General features: G+C 44.0%; 1 pseudogene; it reads right to left on the reverse strand.

Annotated features, from left to right (window-relative positions):
• Positions 1-3,019: 3,019 nt before the first annotated feature.
• Positions 3,020-8,271, reverse strand: LOC127319159 (L-type lectin-domain containing receptor kinase IX.1-like; annotated as a pseudogene).
• Between the last annotated feature and the right edge of the window lie 2,947 nt (positions 8,272-11,218).

Raw genomic sequence — 11,218 nt, forward strand, 5'->3', positions numbered from 1 at the left:
GATGCTACACAAGGTAGCTTAGAGAGGTGAAATGACGATGGACACATTGGAGAACCGGGGGGCAAGATTGGCAATGATGTACCCACGGTGATCCGACTCACTCTCTTGGCCATAACCAGTTAGGTATTCCCTCATTAAAACTAAATTAATATGTCCACGTGGTAGTGTCACAATTGGTGGTCATATTTTTTATAACAACAATGATGGAAAAGGTGAAGCATGTGAGAGAAAATTGATTTGTCGATATTTTTACTTATATCACATAAAAGGTCAGTGGAATTACAAACATTGGAAAACTCAAAAACTCAAATTCCATAAACCGAAAGAAAGAAAACTAACAGTTCGTTGGAGATAGATTCTTCCCACCGGAATCAATAAGCCGACATAAGCCCAGAGAAGAAGAGGCCTTTTCACTCCTGCATATGTTCATGAGAGTTGTCGTGTGTTACCCAGCTGGTATTGTTGTTACACATATGTGGCCAAAGCGCTGGCATGGGCACATCAAAACACGCGAGGACGTGCATGACCTTTCTGATGGATGGCCGCTCACTCTTCATGGGGTGGGCGTACCAGAGTCCGACTACAAGCGCACGCTCCATCTGCAGCTTGCCTAGCTCATCGTGGACCACTAACCTTTCATCAACTACCACGTTGATTACTTTCTATCGTTTTACTCGCAAAGCAATATACTTATCACTCCTGCATTGAAAATGAAATGTTACTTTTCCAATTATGAATATGACTATGTGGTGGACGATGGAACCATGGTATGTGTTGATGGTGGAGGTTCCATTGCAAGGGTTCTCTACATCTAGGACTAATCACTAATGTTGTCTAGTGATTCTAGCACCATATATATCGCGTTAACCATAAGATCTATAATGGTTGTAGGAAAGTCAGTTGTATCTTCTTCCTTCTGCATATCAACGGACTTGATAAAGCCTGGTTGTGTGTTTGTGAACACTCAGTAGTTTGGGATGGACTTAATCTCCCCATCCGTGGGGACGAAGGGCGCTCTACCGTCTATGATGGATTGTCCATAGCATATCGGGGGTAAAGCCATATGAATAGAAGATGTCTACCGGGGATATGTGAGTGGACAAAAATGGTGGATATGCAAGGTCACGGAGAAGGCAATGATTGACTTGTTTCTTATACTGGGCCTCACACCAAGGAAGTGTGGACGGGATGGTACGCCCGGTTGGCAACAAGGATAAGTTCTCTTATGGGAAAAGTAACGCACCTCTGCAGAGTATAAAATTATGGCTTATCACTCCCTATTCCGGGAAGGAAAGTACAAACGCAGCAGGAAAGGACCTCCGTGAAGTTCTGGTCAACCTGTGAAGACTGACGGACATAATTTTCAGAATAAAATAAATCTTTTACAGAAATATTTGCGCATTGACTTGAGATCTTCTGATCAATGGTTGTAGCTAATGCACCAAACACCTTTTCTTTTAAAATTGTTGAGTACCCATGTACTCACCTTTCCTTCAAAACCCTTGCTAGACCGTGAAACCGAAGATCAGGCCTGTACCGGAGTACCTGAAGGCGAATACGACTTGGTCTACGAGTCTACGGCACCGAAGAAGTGGAGGCGGAGGAGTAGTGTCATGCAGTAGGCATAGTTGAGCCGAGCAGCGTAGTGGCTTATCTAAATAAGTTGCTAAGCTCTCATGATGTCTACCTTAGTAGTTGTGAGTTGTAATAGTACCTTGAAACAAGTTTAAGTTTTAGTGGTGTTCTCATCGGACCTGTGAGAATACCAAGTGAGAATACCGAGATGTTTGTGAACATGTGGTTTGTAATAATAATATGTGCTGTTTAAGACCTACAATATTTCTGTTGTAACACTCTGAGGGATGTGATATTTGTGAAGAAACCCCTTCATAAGTATCATATCAACGACTTATATACTACAAAATGCAGTGGTATGCTGGGTCACCGCAGGGAACCCCTTAGATCGAGATCTTGGAGTCATTGGTTGAGCTCCACCATTGTTCTTCCTCTCTCCATAATATTTGTTGCTTTGGTTGTATTTGAGAGAGAAGGATTGGAGCATTTTTCTTGGTGTTCTTTCTTTGCATCCTTGCATAGTGTTGAGCACTCCATTACGATTAGATAGAAACTATGCCAAATTGTATATATATGTATGCTCGCTCGTAAGAGAAATTATATTATATATGCATCAACGTGTACAATAGGTAGTAGCTTTTGAAATGAAAAATAATTGAATGGAAAACACAAGGGCTAAACCCTAGCGCGTCCTTTAGTCCTGGTTGGTGTTACCAACCGGAAGTAAAGGTTTTCTAGCCCGAGCGTTCCACCGCGGCCATGTGGAGGACCTTTAGTCCCGATTTGTAACACTACCGGGACTGAAGGGGGGACTTTTAGTCCTGCTTTCACAGTCCCGGTTGGAGAACCGGGACTAAACATCGTCCCAAACCGGGACAAAAGGCATGTTTTCTACTAGTGGACGTAGCTGATCTGGACGGCGATGCCGTCGTCCACCAGTGCAAGTGATTCCACTAGGAGCACCGCTCGAGATGCCATCTACCACATGGTGGGCGCCAACTATCGATGTTTTAAGAAGACGGATGCTACACAAGGTAGCTTAGAGAGGTGAAATGACGATGGACACATTGGAGAACCGGGGGGCGAGATTGGCAATGATGTACCCACGGTGATCCGACTCACTCTCTTGGGCATACCCAGTTAGGTATTCTCTCACTAAAACTAAATTAATGTGTCCATGGTAGTGTCACAATTGATGATCATACTTTTTATAACAACAATGCTACACCTACGGACGATTTTCTACAGAATTAGACTTACGGACGCACATGACGAGAAGGTGGGTAGGTTGCGTTCCTGAAAACATGGAAGGTGCAATCACCTGAGCCAACCATGTGCATGCCCGTAAATCCATTCAGTAATAAATCATCCATAAGTGTAGCATTGTTGTTTTTATAATGTCGTTACGCATCCAGATGGAAAAGGTGAAGCATGTGAGAGCAAATTGATTTGTCGCTACTTTTTAGTCATATCTAGGTCACATAAAGGTCAATGGAATTACAAATATTGGAAAACTCAAAAACTCAAATTCAATAAACCAAAAGAAAGAAAATTAACAGTCCGTTCGTTGGAAATAGATTCTCCCCACCGGAATCAATAAGCTGTCATAAGCCGAGAGAAGAAGATGCCTTTTCACTCCTGCATATGTTCATGAGAGTTGTCGTGTGTTGCCCAGCTGGTATTGTCGTTACACATCTGTGGCCAAAGCGCTGGCAAGGGCACATCAAAACACGCGAGGACGTGCATGACCTTTCCGATGGATGGCCGCTCGCTCTTCGTGGGGTGGGCGCACCAGAGCCCGACTACGACCGCACGCTCCATCTGCAGCTTGCCTAGCTCATCGCGGACCACTAACCTTTCATCTACTGCCTTAAGAATGGTTTTCTCCCCGTACTGATCCCAGACCTGTTCCAGCAACATGTTGACCTCGCCGTCTTGTCGCACCTTGGTCACTGGACGCCGTCCTGAGATGATCTCCAGGACGACGACACCAAAGCTGTGTACATGTCTGACTCGGCGCTCGGCCGTTGCGTGCTGACGAACTCGGGATCGATGTAACCCGGAGTGCCGAGAACAACGCGAGTTGTATGCGGCCCGGTTAAAGGATCGACGATCCTCGCCAGCCCGAAGTCCCCTAGCTTGGCGTTGTAAGAAGAGTCGAGCATTATGTTGCTTGTTTTGATGTCGCCGTGCACCACGTATTGCTCAACCTCCTCGTGTAGATATCGTAATGCAGATCCCAGCCCAAGGATAATATTGTACCTAGCATGGATTTAAAAAGCCGTACGTGTAAGCATGAAGGAATCTATATATACCAATTGGCAACGGTGACATTATTAGTTAATTAAACTAGCATGGTGGCCCTCGCAAATGGGAGGGCATCGTCTTAATTGTCTCGAAAGTGTTAGATATATTATATTTTTATTATGAAGTCAGTAATAATAACAATGTATTGTCATTGTAATTTTTTGACTCCATAATCAGCGTAATATTATCCTACATGCGCAATAACGTGTTCATATTCGTTAATTTGTGTGTGAAATTTTACTTTACCAATTGGGGTAGAATTATAAATAGCATTAGCCACTCTTGACGTTTTGTACATGGTGATATTATACCTTTTTTTATAGGATATCGAGAGCTGACATGCAGATATTGTGTGTAGTCTTACATTAGGGCATGGTTATAAATAATATTAAAGATCGTCGATATTAGCTTAGTGGCCTACGAACTTGGGACGATGCTTTCTCACAATATTTATTGTTATCGTAGGCATTCTCGCACTCCTGAAGCTTAGCATGTGTCACCGCAAGTAGCCGAGAGGGAATTTTTTCTCGCCGGGTATTTCAGATATCACGTCAGAAACTGATTTTTCGGTTGATCAACCAAGAAAAAAATTACAGTAGAAATTAACCGACATTTAGATATATGCTCAAAAGTTAAATTTTTTTCTTTGGGGAATTTTAGACAAATTTGTAAATTGGTTCGCCGAATTTGGGGCAGTATTTCAGAATTTCCACAAACCAAAAATACTGTTGCCTGCGGTAGGGAATGAGACTACCGAGAAAAAAATATTACCTAGCGAAATTTACTCGCATTTACATAATTTTCTCAATTTTATTGGTATGACAATTTTGGCTGATATTTTGGCTAGTATTCTCAAAATTTCCAAAAAAAGAAAACGATGGAACCTACTTGTATTTTTTCCCACCGAGAAAAAACCGTTGGCAGCTACCCATTGACGTGAATGTGATCTATCAACAAAACGTGAGCTCCTGTATTGCTCTAATTCATAATGCATGCATGGCTCATCAGTATTAGAATAGTGGTGTTTTTTCTACAGTGTTTGAATGTACCTTTTTTTCGCCAAAGGTGCCCGTCTCCAATTGAACATGAAGTCGATTTAAAAAGAAGTCCATGGCCCGTGGGATATGGATTCTATCCGCATTATTAGTGCAGATTTTTTAACAAACGTGTTGTGCCTCATCTTTTTTTAATATCAACAATTAAACATAAATCCAGCAATCTAAATAGGACAGCACTGAGCGTCCCCCGGGGGATTAGAAATCTGATCCCCCGGGTCCCCAGCCGTTAGATCGGTCTATTTGGGCAGTTTTGGCCCGTTTGATCAAAGCATCATCTCACTTTCCCGCTTTTGCTACCATGATGTACCAAAGTAGCAAAAAACGGTTCAATTGTAGCAAACTCTATTTTCACCTAAAATCCCACTTTTGCTTCCATAAAAGCACCATTGTAGCAAAACTGGCCCAATTGTAGCAAAAAGGTTCACTCCTTCAAAAATACAGAACTCGCCAGAGACTCACCGGAGACCGCCAGAGATCTCGCCGGAGATCATGTAGCAAAAACGTTACGCTATTGTAGCAAAAATAATCTGCCAATGTAGCAAAAGCGACCTCATTGGAGACATCGCTGGTGACGTCGCCGGAGACCTCGCCGGAAAACCTCGTCGGAGAATGGGTAGCAAAAAATATATTCTATAGTAGCAACAATATAGAAGAAAAGTAGCAAAATACAAAGGACGTTGTAGCATCCCCGCCTGTGCCTTGGTAGCGCGCAAGGCACCTACACAATGGTAGCAGCTGCCCCATGGCTTGGTAGCAAGGAAAGAACGAATATTGTAGCAAAATTTTCTAGCTATTGTAGCAAAACACCATCACGGCAGGGGGGCAAAACACCATCACTATCACATCAGGTGCGGCGGGGACGCAAGTCGAGGCGCGGGACGCCGCCGGTCGCCGGGGATGCAGATGGAGGCGCAGGACAAACGCCGTCTTTCGGGATGCAGAGGAGTAGTGGCGCGCTATGGAGGAGGTTCAGCAGTGCTGCGTGGGGCCGCGGCCAACACCGGCGGCGCGCAGCTTGGAGCACCTCCATGGCGGCGGCCCGGAGGACGTCGATGAGGCCGCGATGCCGACGGCTTGGAGGATGGCCATGAGGTCGCTGTCGAGCGGCGCTGTGCTGGTTGGCGGAGAGCTGTGGGCGACGGAGGGACTCGGGGCGGCGGCGGCGCTACTAGTTAGGGCGGCGGGGCTGCTGGTCGGCGCTCGGGACTGCGGCCTCGCTCGATCTGATTGTTTCCATGGCTGCTGTGGGGAACGAAAGACAGAGAGGATGAGGGAGTGGACGAGGTCGTGGTGGACCCCACAATGGGCACGTGTCGACGCCAGGAGGAGGAGGATTAGAACGATAATCCCCCGGGGGTTTCCAAGCGTTTTCCATCTAAATATGTCCAACGTTAGCTGCTTTACCTGCGCGTAGACCCATCTCATGTACCAACATGTTTGTTTAAGGAATCCCTGATTTCGCATTTCCAAACATGGATGCGGTATTTTAAAGAAAACATATCAAAGCTTAGGTGAAACCAGCTTGTACTCTTATTATGGTTTCAAAAAAACTTGTACTCTTATTATAAACGGACTTGTACAGTCTTTTGTTTTTGTTTTACGTAACCCCATATGACTTATCGTGCCATAAATTTTCCTTTGTACGTCTCTTTTGTTGTGCGTAACACTTTTTATATTTTAATCTTGGACATTAGAATTAAAATCATTGGTTTATATTTATTTAGCATATGTGGATTAACGTGGTATCTTCTAAAAACCCCTTATTTTGCTTTTAGTATATTTTTGATTAACTACGCGTAGGAATGAAACTTTTTGCAAAAAATGAAAAAACGCTATTTAAAGTTTCAAAAAATATAAAATAAATTTTTGCATGCACATATTATATTGATACTTACTCAAAAATACCATTGTATGTGACCTACACAAAAATGACAAAATAACATTTTGTCATTTTTGTGTAGACCACATATAATAGTATTTTTTTCGTGAAAGTGCACCCGAGTAAGTATCAACATAATATATACATGCATAAAATTTTATTTCAAAAATTTTGAAACTTTTAAATAGCATTTTTTTGAATTTTTCATAACTGGGCGCGCGCGCCCAGGTTCCATTGGGTATTTTTGATTAAATTAAGCTATAGTAAGTATCAACAGGAATATCCATACCTCTGGCGCCAAGTTAAGCATGTGCCAGTGCCATGGATGTGTCTGTCGAGGCCTCCTTTTGCGACACACTCGTAAACAAGGAGTCCTCTGTGGCTATCACACCAGCCTAGGAGCCGCACAAGGTTCCGATGCCTCAATTGGCTTATGATCTTGACCTCGGCCTCGAACTCCTTCCTTCCTTGACCGGACGACTCCGGCGATAGCATCTTGACCGCCACAAGGCCATCTTGATCGGCGAGCTCGCCCTTATATACACTCCCGAACCCCCCTTGCCCGAGCTTGTTTCCCTCCGCAAAGTTGCTTGTTGCATCCAATAGCCGCCGGTAACCATATCTCTTGGGTCCCACCCCTCGCACAAATTCAGCCTCCTCCTCGTCTTCTTCCCCAGGCCCGCTATCTTCGTCACCGCCGTTGGATTTCTTCCATCTCGTCGCCTTCAGCCGCCATACCCAGAAACACAGGAGCACTACACCCAATACAAATATTGCAGGGGGTAGTATTGCTGCTGCAAGCAGTTTATTTGTGGGCCGTCGAGTCCTCTTATCTGTTCCTGTCAGAGTGGAATTGAACGTCCAAGACAGTACCTTGTTTACCTCAATTGCCAGGCCGGTTGATGCGGAGAAGCCTACCGCCACTTCCTCAGGTAAGTTGTGCCTCAAGTTAACTGTCTCGTTGACGTGGTAAGAGGTGCCGCCGATTCGCAGGTCGGCAGCCAGCACCTGCGTGACGTTGTCGTAGCTGATTCTGGCGGTCATCACATCACCTGCTCTCAGATCGTTGCTTATATTGGTGTATGCGACGGAGACGATTGAGTTGATGTCGATGCCCATGTGGTAGCTGCCCATGACGTCCGGGAAGTCCGTGTTCCCCAAAGTGTCAAACTCGACCGCCACGATCCTCCTGTCACCCACCACATTCCTGTTGTTGTTGAGATCCATCAGAGCCAGGTTTCCACCCCAGCTGTTGGTCGGGATGCTCGATGGATAGTGCCCCAGGAAGAAGGCGACCCCGTCACCGAGCATGCTTCCGCTGTCCGCGGCGTAGATACTGAAGGAGAAGGTGGTGGTGAAGCTGCCGAGCTCACCGGTCTCGGCGTCCCACAGCCGCACGGGCTGAGCATAGGATACCCGTCCTGTGCTGAAGGTCCGAGGGTTCATGTCCATCATGGGGTTGCGAAACGCACCGCCTTCACATACGAGTCCCACGGCGCAGGGGGCTTCGGAATTTGAAAGGTCGAAACTGAATGAAATTGAGGTTGTAAGAGGCGCAAAGATGCATAGCAGTAAGTAAAGGATGAAGATCAACATGGAGAGTGCTTGTTTAAGGCTTGCTATTCTGGAAACCATTATATGGCGACTTCTTGAGGGCTGGGTAGGAAAATATGCTAATTAAGGAGTAGAATGACGATCCTGTTAGGCACATAAAATGTCGCTTCTGTGTATTTCTGTCAATAACGGAGCCATCAACCTAATGATGTTGCTTTCCAAGTCTTTACATTCTTTGGACCCTAACCATCTAAAAAAGGTTATTTGTCAAATCAAGTTGACCAGCAAGGGTGCCACTGGACTGCTATTTCATATGGACGTGAGCCGTTGATAGTAGTAGATTACTATATGTCTAGCGTCACGAAGACATCTTTTTCTTTTGTTGCGAATCATCACGTCACGAAGACATCTTCAGACCAAGTCATTTATTCAGGGATCACGGTATCGCAATTAAGAGGGCAAAGAAGAAACATTAGATATGCGGAAAATTAGATGCAAATCTAATTAAATGACCAAACATACAAGAGACTTCACATGTAACCACGTCATACAACAATGACGTAAACGATGGCCGGCACGGCGGCAGGCCCATCCTAAATTACGTTAGGTACGGTGAGCACCGGAAGATGGGGACATTCTTCTATAGGGATGGGAAGATAGAAATTTCTCGCTTCTTTTAAGTGCAAATGTTGGCAGAGAAATTATAGTCTGGAATCGTGACATCGACGCCTCTAATTTATTTGAAATCTTACTAGTTCAGACCAGACTAGTTCAAGAAGTACTAAAATATTCGTCAAAAAAAGAAGTACTAAAAATAAAGAAACGAAGGCCCACAAGGGGGTAAAGTGCTGGAATTTGGCTCCTAGGTTTTGGCTGTAGCCCAATAGAAAATTCTAAAAATTCTTATAGGACAGTACAAAACTCTAAAAATTAGGCTCCTAGACAATGTATAGCTTAGTAGATGGTATATAGTTTAGCCTTGATCGATTGCTCTTTAGATATGAATGCTCATACTTAATTTGATAATAATAAACTTTCAGTATTCCTTGGCAAACTGAGAGTTAACTATTTAAGCTAGAGTAATTGTTTTTACAACTAACTATTTATACTTATAAACTTTATTGTGATTGCCTCGAGTTAGCGATGCTTGTATTATACTCTTGGCACTTCTCTAACTTCGCTAAGCTTTCGAACAGAAGAAGTGCTGGACTCATAAGGTTACCACTAGTAAGTGACTTTGCTTTCAGGTTGTTTTGGTTTAAACGTCAAGTTCCTTACGATTCTTTGTTTCTTGCTTGAGGACAATCAAGTTTAAGCTCGGGGACATTGATGGCTGTGAAATATGCCATATTTTCTCGCCTTTAAACCTTTAGCTAAGTCATGAAATTAACTAAGTTACCTCTCAACTTGCTACTATTGACTAATTAATCAATGCAAAGATGTGCAATATCTTCTATTTTTGGATGTTGTGCAGGAAATCACGTCATAATGACAAATGGACCTACAATTACTGAAGAAAATCACGTCAGGAGCATGGCAAAGTTAACTATATGCTCGAAAAGGCGGTTCCAGAAGCTTTAACGGGCATCGGTACGGGCAAGCCCCGCCCGTATCCTGAGGTCAAACACTATAAAAGTTGTGAAGGGACCCACGCTGGAAAGAGAGTCATTCATCGCCAAATAGAGCCATTCGACGCCAAAAAGAGCCGTCGTCCACCAGATCCATCTACACCACACCAAAGGAGATCCATTCCCATAATTCATCCATCCCATCTCCCATCTCCGCCATAGCCATAACAATCACCATTGTAATAGAGATCTACTTGAGAATTGTCGATCATTGTAAGAATATTGTGATTTCAATCTAAGTATTTTGCACAATAATTTAAATCTTTGTATTTTATCTTGATATTATGTGTGAGTAGTCCTCACGGGCTAGGGGTTGGGGTGAATCATCGCAACGTTCATGTGCATCTAATCTTATGATATGTGTAAGGATTGAATATGAGTTTTGCGATCTTGTATCTTTGTCTCTTTGCCTCGTCTTGATGATCTGTAGGTACCCATATCATTCGAGTCGAACAAGGCAAGAGGTGGGATGACTGGAGAACGGCGTGCTACCGCGAAACCTCAGTGACAAGAAGGGGAAAGTACCGGTATATGTTTAGTGATTCATTCAGGGTCATAGCACAATCATCTAGCTTAAGATTTTGGTCTATGTTTACTTAAAAACTGTTGTTGTGTGCGGCTGTGAGGACAATGGTTGGACCATTAGGCTCTTGTCACCTCTGGCTTTTGGAGCAAGAGTATTTGCGGATGTGCTACCCACAAATCTCCCATCTCTATTTTTTATACACATTTGAGCTTTATTTACATATGTATGCATAGCTACGGGTGAAACCATAACCCTAGCCTATTTCCATCATTGAACACAACCCCATTAAAAGTAAACTAGATAGGTACGATAAACTGAAGATAAAATACACTAGCAACTCTTGTAGCCGTTTCCTTCAAACACCAATTAGCTGTGCTTCCCAAGGTAAACCTAGGTCTTCTAGGAAAAAATCTTACCATAGTACAATCTGTAATCCGGATCGGAGGTATCAGCAATCCAGAAGGCAGAATCTAATCTCGTGTCCACCCCCAATGAAGATGAGTTTGTAACCTAGGTGCTTCTCAGCCGGGTCCTCGGAGAAGAGATATTCCTTACCGTACTTCACTTGAGGGTGGCGTTCAGAGGTAGTCACAGAGGCCAGCTTGCAGGAGCCTAGGTGCGAGCCCAACCTAGACGTCCGGCTCTGGGATGAATCAAACGCAGCAATGGAAACACAATATGCACTCACCAA

This window comes from Lolium perenne, chromosome 7 (genome assembly GCF_019359855.2).
Source record: "Lolium perenne isolate Kyuss_39 chromosome 7, Kyuss_2.0, whole genome shotgun sequence".
NCBI classification, from domain to species: Eukaryota; Viridiplantae; Streptophyta; class Magnoliopsida; order Poales; family Poaceae; genus Lolium; species Lolium perenne.